At 38.5% G+C, this 20,289-nt stretch overlaps 1 protein-coding gene across 2 annotated transcripts in view; it reads right to left on the reverse strand.

Annotated features, from left to right (window-relative positions):
- pak5 (p21 protein (Cdc42/Rac)-activated kinase 5) overlaps positions 1-4,427 on the reverse strand; it is a 74,303-nt gene extending 69,876 nt beyond the window's left edge. The window contains exon 1 of one of the 2 annotated variants that reach the window (XM_030128017.1): positions 4,246-4,427. The gene's annotated coding sequence lies outside the window, so the exon portion shown is untranslated. Of the gene's footprint in view, positions 1-4,241 lie in introns of both variants that reach the window. The other variant, XM_030128018.1, reaches the window with a different exon arrangement.
- Between the last annotated feature and the right edge of the window lie 15,862 nt (positions 4,428-20,289).

A 20,289-nucleotide genomic window follows, 5' to 3' on the forward strand; every position in this document is an offset into this window, starting at 1 on the left:
ATTCTAAACATCTATTTTTGCAGACATGTACAATGGCACCATTTTATTCTGCTTAGATTTCAGTATGTGTTGCACACCTGGCAACCTGTGGAATCACACTATGTTTCGCCAACATCCCCAAAAGCTGAAGCCTGCTAACATATCGCCAACATGTACTTCCAGCAGTAGACACACTTGCACACACATAGCATAACTCCCTGAGCCTGGAGGGTGGCTGACAGAGCTGTAAGGGCCAGCACTGTGTTGGGCAGCAGAGGCAGATGCAGCGCTCAGTAGCCTCAGGGCATCACTGGGTATTCAAGCTTCACTGGGCCTCTTCATCAGTGCCCTCTGATGCCTTAGCCCCATGACCAAAGGCACAAACACACACTCACACACTTCCAGCACAGAGACAGTCAGGCTTTTCCAGCAGTTTGGACAAGAGGGAATTCAGAATGAAGTAGACCATTCTCATAATGTGCATTTACAGACAAGTTAGAACATTGAGGGGTATGTAGGCTGCGTGGGACTGTGTCTCTTCTATTAATTGTGATTCTGTCAGAGGATCTAGGTTAACACAGGCTGTATTTTAGTTATTTTAGTTTAATCTGACAACACCAGTTTTATCATGTTTATATGCACCAAAATATAAGGCTCATCTCATTCTCAAGATACCAATACCTTTTATCTTTACACTGCACATATATTATATAGGGACATTCTTGATGTTTCGTCTATTTTATAGCCTAGGAAGATGCAAACATACGTGCAACGCATCCATTGTTCCTTCCAGTATCTCTCTAAATTGCTTCATCTCCCCTCCTCTGTCATGTACTCAATCTCACACACAAACACACAGGAAGACACAAAAAACACACACATGCACACACCTCATTTTGTTACTGACATGCCAAGTCATGCAGAAAACACAAGGGAAGCTTTCTTTCCTTTCCTTTCCTTTCCTTTCTTTTCTTTTCTTTTCTTTTTTTTTTTTTTAAATCCTGGGACAAAAACAGCAAAATGCAATAACCTGGGACAAAAGTGCTGACATCTGAAGATGAGTCTGGCATTCAGACAGGCTGCTCTGTTGCAGCTGAAATGAACAAAAGCGACAGACTAAGAGAAAGCGAGACCCCACATATAGATAGATTGATGGACAGGCCTTCCTTCTATTATTTCTTGCATGCACCAATAAGAACTTTCACTTCAGTCACCCTTCCCTTTTTGCTACTCTCTAGCCTTCTGATCCTCTTATTCCTCCCCTCCTCTCCTATTTCATTCGTCAACCCCCACTACCATCCGTTTTATTCCAATACGTTACCCATCTGTATTTTGCTTTCATCCACACCTCCTGTTAAACCATCACCACCTCTGGGCTGCAGCTTATCTCTCTATCCCCTTCTCCTTTGGTCACCTGTCCTACTCTTCCTCATGTCTCATATCATTTCTTCTCACGTCTCATCTACTCTGCCTTCTTCCTCCGCCTTTCTACTTCTCCCTTCATCTCTCCTCTCTCCTCTTCCCCTTGCTGTTTTGCTCCCCTGACTACAATCCTCCCTTTTTCATGCTGTATGCCTTTCATCCATTGTTTCTCCTCTCCTTTTTTACCTGTTCTCAGGCTTATTTCTGTGCTTCTTGATTAGCAAGATAAACCATCAGACACTTGGTTAAAATGGCCTGAGTCTATCGAGAGGCCGCTATATAAATAGAGAAGCTTCAACTAGAGATAACACATTCCCGCCCCTTGCATTTCTAACACAATTTAACTGCAAAGACAGACAAAGATGTCAGCCTGTGACATGTGAGGCCAGGCTGAGGCAGCAGCACCAATAGAGGACACGTAGTAACAGCGTGCATAGCGAAAAGGCCACTAATATTCATCTTCTGGTCAAATTATTCAAAGTATGACTCCCTCGGACTCTTATGTAATCGTGAATTTGTGAGAGCAATGAAGGCTGCCTCCTCATAGACAGTGAGAGCAGTCTAGTGCAGAGCTATAGGGACTAAAATAGTTAGTCATGTGTTCATTATCGCTACCCTCTTTTAAGTACTCACCCCATATCCAGAACATTAAACAGAAGAGGACCTTCAAGTGTGTCTCTATGCATGTGTGTGTGTAAGCAAGGCCGAGAGACAATGTGAAACAGAGTGAGTGAGAGAAAATAAAGGGAATGAGGTTGCAGGATTGTGATAACTTCAAAGGTTATTATTATTATTACTGCAGGCTGAAGCCATGCTCTGGCATCCCTCAAGCTTTGATCATTATGTAAAGCTGTTGTGCTCTGTGCTGGCACTGAATACATTAGAGTGTGTACGCAAGGAAGAGGGTACATAGAGCAACATTTTTTGACTCTAAGTTTCCTTGGATTCTTTAAAAACACACATTCATTCATCTCAAAGAAGAGAACCTCCGATCTCACCTTGACAGTAAATCTAGACAAGTAGCTGGAGGATGTAGACCAGGACCGATGATTTGCAACTTGTGACTGATAGTGATGGTAATGTTAGGAATCCACAATGCAATACCATCCAATGATGGTATCACAATACAACCTATCCACCTGTTTATTTGTCTATAGTACTGCCTTATCATGCACATACTGCAGATACTTTATATTCTGCACTGGCTGCTTATTGTACTTCTGGCTGGATGCTAACTGTATTTCATTGCCTGGTGTTTGTACATATGTAATGACAGTAAAGCTAAATCCGATCTAATCTAATACAATGATTCTGCAAAATTTGCCAAATCTGCAATGCATCATTATGTCATAGAAGCTGAACAGGAGTCTGTCAGTTTAACAGAATTTGACAACCAATATAAAACACCCACAAGTGCATATAGTCCTATCTTAAAGCCACAGCAAACACATGTGCCATGATAACAAAAAGTAGTGAATCAAATCGACAGGGAATATTAAAAGCATCTGTATATTTCAGTGAAAATATTATATAATGTGTGTATCCTACAACACATTGCATTCTCCTGTCAATACATTGTTTCAGCAGCATCGATGAGCTTTACATTGGAACTACTGATACCAATATCCAACCTTTCTTATTGCAAAGCTTTACAATCAGTTCTGTCGCATGTGCATTGAAATAAGGAACAATTAGTAGAAAAGGCCCTGAAATAACATTGCTATAGAAACAAATGCATGTTTGTTATTTTCTTAAATCTTAGGAGGAGGGTTAGAGGTCATAGTTAGTTCTTATTATAACCACAGCTCTGCCAAATGCATCTGCTGCATCTTCTAGACACAAGCTCCATAGCTCCATCTGAACTGTGTAAAAGGACAAAATACAGGCCTCCTGACAGCTTTAGAGGTTTTGTGCTCCGTGTTATTATTACCCCTATTAATAGAGTGTTGCTGTTAGGGCGATTATGAGCTTAGGAGGGGAACCCCAGCTCAGAGGGCCTAGCCACCACTTTTAATTTTCGTCTACACATTCTAATCCGAAAGCCACATTGAACTTGAAAACAAGCCATCTGTTCCTGTCCTTACCTGGCCTACATTAGCCTTAGCATGCTCCAACTCTGGCTGCAAAAACACACACACACACTGTCTTGAGCTGTCATCAACCTCCACTATCCAGTAGAGCTGTAAAGTAATGCAGACAATAAAAGGGATGCCATAGTACAAGCGATCACATAAAAACTAAGGATGAGCGCTTAGTCCATTAACGCCATGAACTCACCATTCAGCACCATTTATGTATATATACACACACGCACACACACGCTGTGAGCCCCTGCTGGATTATCAGGCTGGAGGTGCATTACAGTGATTTTTCGTTCGAGAAGCAACCATCGACTGCTTCTATGTATCCATCTCTGTTTTTCTGCAACAACACGCAACATTTCAGCAAATCGAGCCATTTAACGGGCCTGGAGATTTTATTTGCAACATGCATTAGGTGTGATGCCCACCCAGTTCAATACCAAGGACAGCGGTCGACGCACGGAGAGCCTGACAGCCATGACAACACATGCACTCCAAAAAAAAAAAAAAAAATGACAGATTTATTCCTGCACGGATGCATCGTAAGCGCGGACACAAACCTGCGTGGAATGACACTGCTGTTTCAGAGCCAGGCGTTAAACCCGTGGACGTGGAGACAGAGGCTAAAAACTAAACCCCTAGACAAGCATTTCGCCTTCTCAAAGCGGCTTTTTTTTAACACCTCCTGCAAGAAGAAGCGGCCACATTTTCACCAAAACGCATCGACCAAGTGTAAATGTCGAATGAAACGACGCGCACCTACCTGCGTGTCCTGGATGGAAGAGCTCACATGTCCTGTTGCTTATTTTGGTCTGTTATTGTGGAGATTATTATGATGGTGGGCACCGTTATGTGTCTGCCAGCGCCATGTTATTATCACTGAGTGGAGGACTGTGCGGTCCTGTGCGCTACATCCGGGCTGTTGAGGAGAGCGAATGAGCGCAGTCTGTGGCGGCGGAGAGGGCGGAGAGCGCACTGGAAATGTAGAGCACCTGAACAGGCGCACAGGGGCCGAGCTCACGCACGTTGACGTACACTACCTCTATTACATCCACACCTCTACCTCCAATAAAGTCTGCCAACTGCTGAGGCGTCATATGGAGACGAATAAACCACAGAAAATAGCAAAACAAAACAAAACAAAAAAAAAAACCGTCCTAAATCACAGGTGCCAAACATGTGGCCCGGGGGCCAAATGCGGCCCGCCAAAGGGTCCAGTCTGGCCCTTGGAATGAATTTGTGAAATACAAAAATTACACTAAGATATTAACAATCCTTTTAGTTCAGGTTCCACATTCAGACCAATTCAATCTTACGTGGGCAGGACCAGTAAAATACTATCATGATAACCTATAAATAATGACAACTCCATTTTTTTCTCTTTGTAAATGTCAATATTTTCATGTATTTACACTAAAACAAAGTATAACTTCACAAAAAGCGTGAATAACCTAAACAAATATGAACAACCTGAAATGTCTTAAGAGAAGTAAGTGCTATTTTAACAAGATTCTGCCTGTTATCAAATGTTTTGTGTATTTGTAGATATGGAAGTTATAATGTACATGTGTAAAAATGATAAACTGAGGCATAATATTGTCAAAATTATACTTATTTTTTCAGTTTGTTCATGTTATTCACATTGTTTGAAAGGATAGTTTGTAGATGTAAACCTGTTCATAATGTAAATGTACTTTTTTTTTTTGCTCTAAAACATAGAGAAAAGTTTGGAGTTGACATTATTTATATATTATTATGTTATTATTTTACTGGTTCGGCCCACTTCAGGTCAAATTTAGCTGAATGTGGCCCCTGAACTAAAATGAGTTTGACACCCCTATCCTAAGTGAAGGTGAAAATGAGGGGTTTTTTTTTTTGTTTTTTTTTTGGGGGGGTTTATTGTTTTTTGTTTTTTGTTTTTTTTTATTAACCCTGTAAACCAGGGGTCTCAAACATGTGGCCCGGGAGCCAAATGCGGCCCGCCAAAGGGTCCAGTCTGGCCCTTGGGATGAATTTGTGAAATACAAAAATTACACTGAAGATATTAACAGTCCTTTTAGTTCAGGTTCCACATTCAGACCAATTCAATCTTAAGTGGGCAGGACCAGTAAAATACTACTATAATAACCTATAAATAATGACATCTCCAATTTTTTCTCTTTGTAAATGTCAATATTTTCATGTATTTACACTGAAACAAAGTGTAATTTCACAACAAGCGTGAATAACCTAAACAAATATGAACAACCTGAAATGTCTTAAGAGAAGTAAGTGCAATTTTAACAAGATTCTGCCTGTTATCAAATGTTTTGTGTATTTGTAGATCCACTGTAATATGGAAGTTATAATGTACATGTGTAAATGATAAACTGAGGCAGAATATTGTTAAAATTACACTTATTTTTTCAGTTTGTTCATGTTATTCACATTATTTGAAAGGATAGTTTGTAGATGTACATCTGTTCATAATGTAAATGTACTTTTTTTTTTGCTCTAAAACATAGAGAAAAGTTTGGAGTTGACATTATTTATATATTATTATGTTATTATTTTACTGGTTCGGCCCACTTCAGGTCAAATTTAGCTGAATGTGGCCCCTGAACTGAAATGAGTTTGACACCCCTGTCCTAAGTGAAGGTGAAAATGAGGGTTTTCTTTGTTTTTTTGTTTTGTTTGTTTGTTTTTTTTTTTTTATTAACCCTGTAAAGCAGGGGTCTCAAACATGCGGCAGGGGCCAAATGCGGCCCGCCACAGGTTCCAATCTGGCCCGTGGGATGAATTTGCAAAGTGCAAAAATTCAGTCAAGGCTGTCAAACTGGTTTTAGTTCAGGTTCGACATACAGACCAGTACGATCTCAAGTAAAATAATTCCAGCATGAAAACCTACAAAGTTAATGACTATTATTTTCTTCTCAGTTTGATGTCAGAAAAAAATTACATTATGTCAACAATAATGACAACTTTGAATTTTTGTCTTTGTTTTAGTACAAAAAATAACATTAAATTATGAAAATATTTACATTTACAAACTATCCTGTAACAATAAAATGTGAATAACCTTAACAAATATTATCAACCTGAAATGTCTAAAGAAAATTAAGCATAATTTTAACAATTTTCTGCCTGTTACTAAGTGTTTAGTGTCTTTGTAGATCTGACCCATGATACACATGCATAAATGATAAGTTGAGGCATAATATTGTTTAAATTGCACTTATTTATCTTAAGAAATTTCTTTTTTTTTCAGGTTTGGATAGTTCATTAAAGTAAGTATTTTCATAATTTACCAATGGTTTTTTTTTTTTTTTTTTTGCTCTAAACCAAAGTCATTGTTTATAGCTTATTATGCTTTTATTTTACTGGTTCGGCCGACTCGAGATCAAATCGGGCTGAATGTGGCCCCTGAAAAAACATGAGTTTGAGCCCCCTGCTGTAAAGCCTGAACCATTAAATCATTGGCAGAAAATTCCAGTTCTTTGAAATTAGAGCCTGTATTGGTCCTTCAGAACAAAAAATATCAATTTCCATGTATGAGTTTAAATTTTGTATCATATTTGATACATCAGGTCTCAATACTCAAATATTCTTATTTTTGGACAAACAAAATCATTATATAACACAAACATGTCTAATAAATTGGTGATTCCTTTTCAAAACTGGCAAAGTTCTGCCTCCTTCCTCATTAATAACAATCTTGTAGTGTCACTGGAAAGGCCTCTGGTGAATGAATTGCTCCCCCCTGGTGGACTAGATAGATAGATAGATAGATAGATAGATAGATAGATAGATAGATAGATAGATAGATAGATAGATAGATAGATAGATAGATAGATAGATAGATAGATAGATAGATAGATAGATAGATAGACTTTATTTATCTCAAACTGGAAAATTACAGTGTAGCAGCAGCATGACACACATTCAGTAACAACATAATACCACAGCAAAGATCAATAAAGAGAAATATAACATAAGAGCAAACACTATACACTGCACACTATACATTAGAAGTATAAAAAGGATCTGGGTAGAATCTGGATAATAACTGTAATGTGCTGAAATAGAGCTGTAAGGTGCAAAACAATTTAAATTAAAGCTACAAGCAGCATTGGGCGGGACCTCGCACCAGGCATTCCGCCTCCCCCGCGATCCGCCTCCCGTGACCGTCGACACCTCAACTCCACTCACACCTCTCTGTCCCCATACCAGTTTCCACCCTTTAGTGTCCATCCTCCTTACATCTGTACAGAACACCAGCGACCCTCTGCTGAAACCACCATCACCTTTAAAATTAGACTTTTATTTTGGAAACCCTACTGTGTGTATGTGCATTTGTTCTGTATGTGAGAGAAAGAATCAGTTTGAAAAATGAATTGAAATTGGATGAATAATTGAGCATTAAAGTGATGATTTACCACATTTAAGGCTTTTATTTTGGAAAAACCCTATTGTGTGAGCATGTGTGTCTGTGAGAAAGAGTACTTTTGAATGAAGAAACATTGTACAAACAGTTGAGCGTTTGGTCATAAAAATGAAAAGAAGTTATGTAATAGACATTTTGTATTATTCTTAATTGGGGTTTTATTTTGAAAAAATGTACTCCGTGTACTTTTGAATGTGTGCAAAATTTCCAATATCCACAATACAATGCAGTAAAACCTGTTTAAGAAAAAAAAAAATTGGATTGCCTGGGACTGGAACCAGGGTCATTTTGTTTTATAGGTAGCTACATAAACCACTGTACCACAGACAGACACTTGTAAAGGAGCACCAGGAAGACTTTTATAGGGATTTTGTCATTGTGAAAAGTGAAACCAAACATAGTCTTCAAAAAATCGCCATTATTCCATAACCATAGGTCGTATCTGAAAATTTTTTTCAGTTTTGGATTCTGCAGACTTGTGGGAATTTAATGAGGTAAAACTTTTTTGTCAAAAGCCTGAAATGAATAAGCAGTAATTGCAGAAACGTAGAGTAACTTTCAAAGGCAGATTGCCAACTTCCTGTTGGAGTTAGCTCATGAGTGTCAGTGTATGATTTGTCGTCTCAATCAGACCAACATTTTGGCATTTGTTTCATGTTTCTGTGACATTCCTACTGGCCGCTAGGGAAGATTTTGTGTGTTTTTTAGTACATAGGTGGCGCTACAGAGTCCATTTTGGCACCCAAGGGGTTAATTTTGATATTGAATGAGAGTGTTCACCAGCCATGACATACATGGCAAATTTGGTGAGTTTTGGAGCATGTTAAGGGGGTCAAATGGCAGTCTAAAGTGGAAAAAGTATGAAAATAAACAAAGTGTTATAAATCAATAACCGTACATCCTATCTGAACAATTTTTGCATGTGAGCATTGTGCTGAGTCCCGTCAATGTGTAGATATGTCACATGTGGGGAAAAACTCCAAAGTGAAAAATGAGTTCCAAATATCGCAACTTTGCGGGCTTCTAAAAAAAAAAAACTAAGACAGTTATGGAAAAAGTGCAAAGTAACTTTTTTGAGGAGGGTTCACTCTACCTTTTGGTGCTATTTAGAAGTCAATATGACAAATGGTGTCATCGGAGTTAGTTTTAAAAATTTTATTTTGAAAGGCATATTGCGAACTTCCTGTTGGAGATAGCTCATAGGTGTTAGCACGTGATTTGTTGGGCTCGATTGAACGAACGTTTTGGCATTGGTTTTGTGTCTCTACAACATTCCTACTGGAAGTTTGCAATTTGAGCATTTTAGTTTGAAAGGCAAATTCTGAACTTCCTGTTGGAGTTAGGTCATGAGTGTCAGGGCGTGATTTGTCGGGCTCGATGAGACGAAAATTTTGGCGTTGGTTTCATGTTTCTACGACATTCCTAGTGGCTGATAGGGCCGTTTTTGTGTATGTAGGGGGCGCTAGAGAGCTCATTTTGGCACCTATGGGGTTAATTTTTACATTGTATGAAATTTTTCGCCAGGCTTGACATGTGTGCCAAATTTGGTGAGTTTTTGAGCATGTTTAGGGGGTCAAAATCCAGTCCAAAGTGGCGGTCGGGAAAAAAATATAAAAACAAATGAAAAACAATAGGGCCTTGCTTGCAGGCAAGGCCTCTCACTGTGTGAGAGGGCCTTACCTTTCGGCTCGGTCCCTAAATATTCCAACCGTGAATGTGCAAAATGACATTTAAGTGCAAATAGATTTATGACAGGAGACCTCAGACAGAGGTGAGTTTATTGTGTTATTACCTGTGTATTGCATGGATCTAATGGTATACACCAGGTTTTAAAAAAAAAAAAAAATCACACTTATCATGTAGGGGCTTCAAAACTCATGTATCAAATATGATACATTTGGTGTTATAGGGTTAATTTATAAAGGCCCAAACATCCACCGTCGACCAAAAGCATCTACTGATCTAAAGTGTTTAATCACTGTTGATCCACCAATCCTATCAACACATGTAAATAATTGGTGTAAAATGGAGTTTGTCATCTTTTCATGGTCATCAGATATGACCCATTTGGACATACAGAGGCTCCATAGTTACTGTGGAAACACCATCTTCTACAGCATTGATTCACCAGTAAAATCCATGGAGTTGGATCAATGACAGTGGATAGATGCACTTGTTTTTATGTTCCGTTATTGATATCTTTGCTGAAAAAGTCACTATATCTTGAGTATTCTCTATTTTTGATATAATAACCCTCAACTTTATTCTGATGTTTAATGAATATCTACATGATCAGTGAATTAAATATAAGAAAATACATGATTTACACTGAAAAAAATCCAAAATAAGGAAGATAATATGACAATCAATGATAATAAATCACTTAAGAAAGGTTTAATATAGAGAAAAATTAATTTGGAAACTGCCACAAAAAGCATAATGTCTAATCCATGAGTGTCAAACCTAAGGGGCCTGGGCCAAAACCAGCCCTCCAAAGGGTTCAGTCTAGTCCACAGGATGAATTTGCAAAGTGCAAAATTTACACAGAAGACATTCAGTGGCTTTGCATGACACTTGAAGGGGTAATATTTTGCTAAACCCACTTTTATTAGTCTTTGGTACATTTATTTGTGTATTTGGACCCTAATAGTTCAAAAAGTTTGAATTTAAACCCTCCAGGTGCTGCAAAGCTTTATGTTCATTTTTGCAAAACTCGAGTGAATTTCTACAACCCATTTTAATTCCTGCTTAATTTGTTACATCTAAAACTACTTACGTCGTGACATTTGCACATATAAGGTCAAGACTTCTGACAAACATTTCATTGAGTACGACATAATTGTTTGTCAGCAGCAGTGGTTGTAGTCCATACTGAAAACATGTCCAAACTTTGAGCCGATTACCTAAAATATTCAGTTGCTGGTTGAACAGGACAGAGCAGCACAGCAAACAACCTGGAGGGGTGGGGTGTGAAGTGGCTCATTTGTATTTCAAGGGCCAGCGCTCAAAACCACCTTTCTGGTGTCATTACTCAAAAATAGGGTTGAAGATGGACCTGTGGAGTTGAATTAACGAAGAATTCAGACCCAAGCATAGCATTTACAGTTTATGTAGACCACAGGGAAATGTTTTAAAATGCAAAATTCCATTTAAAAAAGCAAAATATTTCTCTTTTAAGAAACTAATCATTGCGTTAGTCTGACTAAAACTGGACTTTAAAAGTGTATGTGAACATGTTAGCTCGACTGAAATTGAAGTTCTAATAATTGCACTAACACACCCACATAATGTGATTGACAGTCGATCTACTCCTGCATGTATACCCTCCTGAGACCAAGCAATGCACTCTTGTCCTCTGTAGTAGAAAAGAGTGTCACAGTTTTACTCAGTCCTCTGCAAAGGACAGTCAAAAAATAAAATAAATGTATCTGAAAAAACTGTTGCATTATGCTGTTTCAAGGCAATTATTTAGTTTTTTTTTTTTTTTTTTTTTCAAATTTGTCCTTTCTGTGTCCAACAGACCAGTCAGACTGGAACGGGACCAGGTGTTCTGCACATTTGCTGGAGCTCTGCACCAAATCCTGGCCTGGAAGTCAAACATCATGAATCTCAGCTGCACAAAAAAGCAAAGCGGGCAGAAAGTACAATATGTGCAAATTTGCAGCATTGTTCATTGTCGTGCCAGTTTACCCTCGAGTTGATGACTTGCTCAAGATTTACTATTGCCGTGGTCTTTGACGGTGTAAAAAGAGTGCATATCGCCACCTATTGTAGTGGAGGTGATGTGATTTCAACAACAAATCGATTACACTCTCATACATGTATATCGGGACAAAGACAACAGTCCATTTAAATGGCAGCTGGACAAAGGTGTTCATGTGAACACACTGACTGAGTTCTGACAAGTTGTTTTGATCATAAAGTTAAATGTTATATTTCTCAGATGCCTGTTACTAAATATTTTGTAGATCCACTGTGATCTGTAGGTTGTAATATACATGTGTAAAAAATGAGCTGAGGCATGATACTGTTAAAATTGCATTGTTTTTCTAAATAAATTTCAGGTTGATGAATGTTAAAGTTATTCACATTTTTGTAAAAGGATAGTTTATAAATATGAATATTTTCATACTGTATTTTAACTTTTTTTGCTCTAAAACAAAGAGACAAATTTTGTTGTTTCATGTCTTATTGTTTGAAGGTCAATAAAATACCCCACATCCTTCTAATGACATTTATGTATCATATTATTAGAAAAAATAGAGATCTGTACTGTCTGAATCTACATAAATTAACTTTTTGCAAAAACAATTTCTATATAACATCCCAAGTCTGTAATATGATTGGTTCCTCACTTTAAACATGCATATTATATGTTTTAATATTTTGCTTTTTGCTGCTTAAGGCCAAAACTGCGGCCTTCTATCACTAAAAGTGAATGACTAAAGTTGTCATTCCTGTGTCTGTTAGACATGAGTATACATCTAAGTTTTCTCTGGTGAAGCAGGTCTCAAGCTGAAGTCCCAGAGCCTTAGGATCCACATAGTGTGACAGCCAGTGGCAGCTCTGACAGTGTCACGGCCCCCCATTGATCTCCCATCTCGGTTTCTGACGGGCCGCTTGTAACATGGGGTGATCTAGACTACAGTAGATGAGTGTGAGAGGGCACAAGTCAATTTCTCCCACTGTGACAGGAAAGTCCTTATGTCTGAATGTCTGGTTAACTGAGGCAAAGAATGTGAGAGGAACTGAGTTGTATCATTGCGCCAAGGTCTAGCACTCTGTGTTGTTCAGGGATGATATTGTGAATCCCTTCATGGCCTTCCCTTTTACAGTTTTTCTTAAGGCTGTTCAGCTTACTCAACCTCAACAAATGACTTGCTCACAATGTATACAGTCGGTCCTCCATTGACAGGTGGTTTACAGGTGTAGAAGTTAAAGCTTAACAACATGAAGTGCATTCCTGTTCTTACAAATGCAGGATGTGCAGCACATGTCGGCAAGACAGTGAAACAGATGTATGAAAAAGAATGCTTGCACTTCGTAGACACACTCCAGACAGAAATACCCTGCTCCTCCTCACTATTAGATATTTTTCCTGGTCTGATGACTTGCTCTCTTGTGATGATAGTGTCCTTGCCTGCTCTGTCTCCCATGAAGCCTCTCTGCCACCCATAAATCCTCATGAGAACTGTGGGCCTGGTCCGTAAGCACTGGACACACCCCTTCAGCTCAGGACTATTCCAGGCTGAGCTCCACTTATTATGGTCTGTATGAACAGCTACATATATCCTTCTCATATAACCACGGGGGAGGATGGAGGATCTGCAGCTACTGTATTCATTCAGGATGGAACAACAGATTGTCCTCAGATCATTGAGCCAATAATGGAAGGCACACTTATCTTTCTTTGAAGAAAACAGTCTACTGATCCACGGAGAAGACTGCTGTGTTTCAGTAGTGAAGGAATAAATAAACCAAACACTTTGGAAATACTTCACCCAGAATGTAGTCACCGTCTTCATAGATAGAAGTGTCTTGGCATAGAAGGCTGAGGCCTGGATGGTTGGAGAAGTGGCTCGTGATCAGTGAGTTGCTGGTCCTATTCCAGGGACTGGCAGAGAAATTGTTGGCAGATGTGCCCTTGAGCAAAGCACTTGACCCCCCCATTTGCTCTCCAGGCACCTGACATGCCAATCCACTGCTCCAAGTCTGCAGTATGTGATGTGCTCCTGCATATTCAGCTAGTGATGGGTTAAAAGTACAAAGTCAGTTTCAGGGTGTGTTGTATACCAACAAATAAAGATTCTTAATTCTTCAATCTTTGGAGAGGCATTACCTTAACATTAAAATGCAAAAAATAAATGTTTTGGATTAAATCTTTTGACTCTTTAAACCACTCACATATGACTATGGTGCTTTTCATCTAGTGTGGCTGTGAAGGACCAAAACTTTGCGTACAGTAGATGCAAAGATCACAGCCATGCAGAGCGGGGAAACTTATCTCCTGACTGCTGCCCACCTGTAAGAATTTGACATCCCCATCTAGTGGCGGCTTGTGGGAGCACACAACAGGCACCTGAGGGTACCACTGAGTCCAAATATCTGTTTGTTTAACTATAAGTCAGAAAATTTGTAAGAAATTATCTAATAATGTGTTATATTAAATCATACTGGTCCAGGTATGACACACACATGTACATGTAAATACAAAAAGATACTTGGGTCGTTGCAAAAAATGTGCTGCTGTCCCCATGGCAACTGTAGTAATATAATTTTCTTTGAAACCTTCTCCCCCAGTCTTACTCGCTCTTACACACTCTTTGATTGTATCTCCTTGTTCATTTGTTATTTAACGTGTAAAAGCATATTTAGTGCATTGGTATGAGCTCAACACAGCCACAGGTAGCTGAAATACACATTATTGTAGAAAAACAGTTTAAAATGTTCCAGATTGTTGTGATTAGATTTCAGCATAAAATATATTAGAGATCCATTTTCAGGTTATTGTGCCTTCAACTGAGCATAAGTGAGAGTTAAGGGAAGTAAGGAGGTTGCAGCTTATAAGTACTGGAATCAGGCCCAGAGCTTATCAGGGGCTAATGCCGCTGCCATTGCTTTGGAAAACCCTGCTGATGCCAGAATGCTCTCTTCTGCCTAACAGCAGCACGCCTCACAGCTGCCTCCTTTTTCCTCCGCTCCCTCATTGGCTGAAACTACAAAAGGAGATCTACTACAAGTGACATCATTACTATCATCTCCCCACAAGACAGCATCTGTCATGACCACATGTTAAAAAACTCCACTCAAATAAAGCACCATGACTTGTTCTCTAAATGAAATTGCTAATTTGTTTCATATACATAATATGTTTTTGCTGCAGCTTTTTATTACCATTCAGTAAGGACAGATTGGGATGAACACAAAGAAGTGTTGAAGAAACAAGTGTTGCCAGTACCAGCTTTTGACAACCCAATAAGACAACCAGGAGACCATCCATAAACCAAATGTTGTGGATTGTTTCTTGGCTCAAAATTACATCTGACAATATGCAGCCCAGGAAAAACAATTCCCTATGATCCTCACTGGGAGTTTCATTTTGCTGTTGCCTAAAGTATGGTCACTGTGAGTTGATTTGCTGTAATGTCTTAATAAATTGGTAGTGTTACAATACAATACAGTGGGACGATTCAGGGATTCAGTTGCAAGTGTCCGGGGGTGAGGGTGTGATCCTCGGATGTGAAGGATGCTGTTGTATTAACACCACAGAGAGAGGAGCATGACTGAATATGAGACCTGTCCTTCAAGCACAAGGGATGGGTTTTAACAAACAACTCAGGGCAGTGTTTTAGGACTATGTTGTCTTTTTGGTATCTAGTGTCACTCCTGAATTGTGTTTACTCCTGAAGCCTTACAGAGTGATTGAAATGTTAAGACACTTAGACTTGGGTCACTTTATTTTTATTTAGCACTCAGACTCTGTCCATTAATTCAGTTTTAGCAGAGCTGCCTGTTGTAGTGCTGTAGTTAAGACCACCTGAACTAAGACCATGGCATCACCAAGACCAGTGTATCAAAACTGAGAAAAGGTCAAGACTTTGAGGCCAGACCAGAAACACAGCAGTGACAGTATGGCAGGATGGAACAGATTTTTGATAGAGTTGTACTGCATACATTACATAAGATACTTCTGCCGTTTATTACTATTGACTAAATTCTATTACATGCTGTTTTACAACACATTCACTATCTCGAAGCATTTAGGTTGATCTTTAGGACCACATGCTTATCTGTTGTTGATGACAGTTTGCTGTGAAAGCAAAGAAAAAACAGTAAATGTTAAAGTAATCCACCATGTAATGCTAAAATGCTCTGTAGAGCTGAGAGGAGCCATAAAATTTCAATCTAACCTTTGACCTTATACATAACCAGTTTCATTTTTAATATAAAACATTAAGTTCAGCTTTACATCTGACAAAAATACCGGTATCTATAGACATCATGAATTAACTAAAAAATACTTAGAGAAGACGAACCTGCATGAAGGTAAATCTACCTCAGAGTGACAAATACATTTGCATTGATTCTACAGTCGACTTGAACCACTGATCTGCACCACAACTCTTATATGTCCTAATCAGGGCGCAGAATTCTTATTTAAACATGTGTTTTTCTAAAATAAATGGGCCTTCTTTTTGGAGGTTTAGAGCTTTAGGCATTATGTTTAAGATGCTTCAACCTAATTGAGTAGATTTTGTCCCTCAACCTCACTAAAGTGCAAATAATTATTGGAAAAATGGTCAAAAGTGTAAAAATCACACTAGAAGCATATGTAAAATGGAATAACATTAGTGCACACAAACCTTACATATTGAACCACTGAACTTTGAACCAGACAGATTGTCTTGATTTTATCATGTTTTTTTATTTGACTGCCTTTCAAACTGGACTAGTAGAAGAACAAAACAACCTTCAGACTGATTATGCAACACATCACAGATGTCTTTATTTTGTCATTTTCATTACAAACATGTATTTCTCACATGGTATTTACAGAAACACGCAGACTGAAAGAAAATACTATTACTCACTAGTACCTGAAAGTGCAAACAGTGCAGTAAAAAGAGTTTAAAAAAGTGAGCATTAAAAGGTAAATAAAGACAAAACTACACAGTGATTATAATTTACAAAATAAAACACTATTCACGAACTGAGCAGCGGTCCTTTCATGGAGAGGGTTGAATGTGTGTGTGTGTTTAGGTGTGTTTGTGTGTGTGTGTGTGTGTGTGTGTGTGTTCTGTGTTTGGGGATTGAAAAGGGGGCACAGTCCGTCTGTGAAACTCTCAGTGCTGTGGACTGGGGGGGCAGTCTGTTGAGAGTTCACAGCAGTGTGGGGTGTGTGAGTGTGTGTAAGGATGGGGAGGGGGCACAGTCCGTTTCTCAGTCTTACAGCTTGTGCATAGAAGCTGTTCTGCATCCTGCAGGTCCTACAGCTGATGTTTCTGCACCTCTTGCTGGATGGCAGGAGGGAGAACAGGCCCTGAGAGGGCTGATGGGAGTCTTTGATGATGGAGATTGCTCTGCGTACGCAACGCTGTTTGTAGATCTCCTCCAGGAACAGAAGAGGAGCACCAACCATTTTGCTGGTAGTCTGAACAATTGCAGTGTTAGTTTGAGACAGCTCCTAGAAGGCTTTATGGGTATTCAGCAGGATCCAAACCACGTGAAGAGTCTGGCCAGCCTGCCTTTCTTCTTCTTGTCTTTTTTATGACATGCAGACTCCATGTCTGCCTCTATCTCTGCAGACTCCTCATGCTTCCACTACTTATCTCTCTGCAGGTCTGCAGTCGCTGTGGTGGGTTTGGTCCCATCCTGCTGACACTGTTCAGCCTGGACCTGCACCTGCACCTCTGCTTTTTTCACATTTGCAGCTGTTTTACTGTTCACATCTTTCAGGTGCTGCAGCTGAACCTCACAGCTCGGATCCTCTCCATCTCCTCCTGGAACTCAGCTGGAGCATTGCTTTCTCTAGTTCACATATTGTGGACTTGACCTTTTCCATGTCCACATGTTTTTGAAGAAGCTCCTGCTCCAGTTCCTGGCCCTTTGCAATGATCTGCAGTTTGAGTTCCTCCACAGCTCTGAGGGCATCTTTGAGCAGCTGGATTTGGAACATAGTGCTGTAGACCTCACGGACTTAGACAGCCTCTCTCTGGTTCTGCCTCAGTCCTGTGTCCTGGTCCTGATCAGTCTGCTGCTCATGGTCCCTGTAGATTCAAGTTCAAGTTTAAGAGATCAGTCAAGTGGTGCCTGAGCCACATTAGAAATATGGCTGTGCAGGAGTCTGCCTCCACCAACTACTTCAGTTTCTGTTCACATCCACATCTGTTCACACTCTCACAGGTGGTAAAGGCTTTGATGGAAGTTAATGAACAATACTAAGTGCATGTTCAGATGCATCCACAGGTTATGTTGTTATGTTACAGTGATATCTCAGAAACAGCTTAACAGAATGTTTTAAAACTCAAGTAGTTGGTAGAATAAAAGTCAAACAAGTTCAGAATAAAAGTCATTAGAAATAATCAACAACTGTTTACACAGTGAAATGACATTAAATAGATATGAGACGTTAACAGATCTAAAACTAATCGTGGTCATGGCAGTCACCTTCACAGTGGTCTGCTTCTTCATCGTGGGTCTGTTCTTGTACTCAGAACCCTGAACACAGGATGGAGCTTTGCTCTCACACTGACTGGGGTCCCACTTCACTTTGTGACTGTGTACCGCTTTTGATTACCACATAGATGGGCACGCTTCCTCAGTAATTCATAAAAACATGGAAATCCTTTTTTCATTAAAGTGCAATACATACTGATATATATTAGAGTTGGAAAACCTTGAATTAAGAGGTTCTGAGGGATTGAACAATAAATTAATAAAGATTTAACATTAAGTTTAAGATTCATCACAAAGTTAAAACAAGGGCTCTTGGTTACATTATGGACTTTTGCTTAGCTCTGAATTAATAGACTTTCTGTGACTGATGGATTAAGTAAGATCAGTGCAAATAAAGTAAAGCCTTCTCAGTCTCAGCTCTGATGGTTTTCTCTCTTTTACAGTCCCAAACTACTGCAGTAAAGCAGCTGCAGATTCTTCTAGAAGTGGCTCAGCAGGAAGTCCAGACCTACTGAAGACCCCAAACATGCCCTGCTGAGTACTAAAGACTTTCTGGACACAACCTTAACATGGACTAGAAATCTTTACTTTACTTTTAACGTATGCATTTGGATTATAAAGTTTGATTAAAAAAAAAAAAAAAAAAAAAAAAAATCCCATATAATAACTGGTAACCGCATGACACACAAATGAAATATGTTCTATTCTTTTTTCATATCTTTACTTTTTATACCAATAAACAAATTAATTCTTTTTCAGTGAGAGACAAACTATAGATTATAAAACCTTTACTCAAATATAAATTAAAAAGGCAACCTCTGTGTCATTTTTACAATACAGCGTAGTTTCACTGATATAAGGCAAAAAATTTAAATACACAAAATAAAATTTGTGTTTTATGGGGAACCAACACAAACTGATTTATTGTAGTCACAGAAAAACAAGGCACATGCACTAAATAGTACAACTTTACACACAACACCAATACACGTAACCATCAACAGGTACAGCTTCTCACAGATAAATACATGTGCTGACAAACATGGAGGAATTTTTAAAGCCAGATATTGTCATGTGGCAACTTACAAAACAGAATTATCAACAAGGTATTTTGCATTCAGTTGTCTTTAGATGGTGCTGCCGAACACTGTTCTGCAAAGGAACTGCTTTCCTTGTGCTTGTTTGTGCTCCCAGACAAGTAAAAGGATGTCATCTTTGTTTAAACATGTACAAAGTGTGTTATACAGGTACAAAATATTCACTATTTCATCACAGAAAAAAGTATCCTAAAAAGACACTGCATGCAAAATATTCCTTTGTAGATCCAAAAAACTCTGACGCTGGTACTGTCATACTGATTAATAGTTGCTGTCATGTGGTAAAAATGTTTCTATTATTAACATACTTTGGCAACTCTAAATTCTAATGCTGTTAATGCTATTTGTTATTGCCATTTTTATTGCTAACAATCCTGGACCACAATCTAAAAGTTATTCCAGGAGTCTAGAAGCATCTCAATGACAGATTAAACAGTGAGTTTTACATTTACATAAAAGCTAAATTATATAATACAATGTGCAAACCGATGACATATACACTTATAAATTGCTCTTCTCTAGAAAGTCCTTCAAGAGTTCAGACAGATATAAACGAAAAAAGTAACACCACTTGTGTTTAATTAGACACAGAAATTAAGGTGACAAAAGAACTGAATTGAAAATAAATGCAATCCAAGTCAGAAATGCAGAAATATATCCTTGGGACAAGAGAACAGGTTGGTAATTTCAGCCGGAAAGTGAAACTTAAGTGTCTCTGTCAATTCACTTCATCCCACAGTGACAGCTGAAAACAGGAATGGAAAGCAGATGTAATAGAAAAACAGTCAATTTAAACAGGTTTGTTATTCATCAGTGCCTTGAGTAAATTGAAGAAGTTATTTATGGAAGTTCTGGTTAAGTTGACACAGGCCAGGTTGAATAACAGCTATCATTACAAACCAGAAATATTTTTATTTGATGGGCCTATTTTCCAACTTTTGCATCTGCTTTCCTGTTCTAAATAGCTATTGTTTAAAAAAAAAAAAAAAAAAAAAAAAAAAAAAAAAAATATATATATATATATATATATATATATATATATATATATATATATATATATATATATATATATATATATATATATATACACATTTTTGAGGTCTTCAGGCTA

The sequence above is a fragment of the Sphaeramia orbicularis genome, chromosome 24 (genome assembly GCF_902148855.1).
Source record: "Sphaeramia orbicularis chromosome 24, fSphaOr1.1, whole genome shotgun sequence".
Classification (NCBI taxonomy): Eukaryota; Metazoa; Chordata; class Actinopteri; order Kurtiformes; family Apogonidae; genus Sphaeramia; species Sphaeramia orbicularis.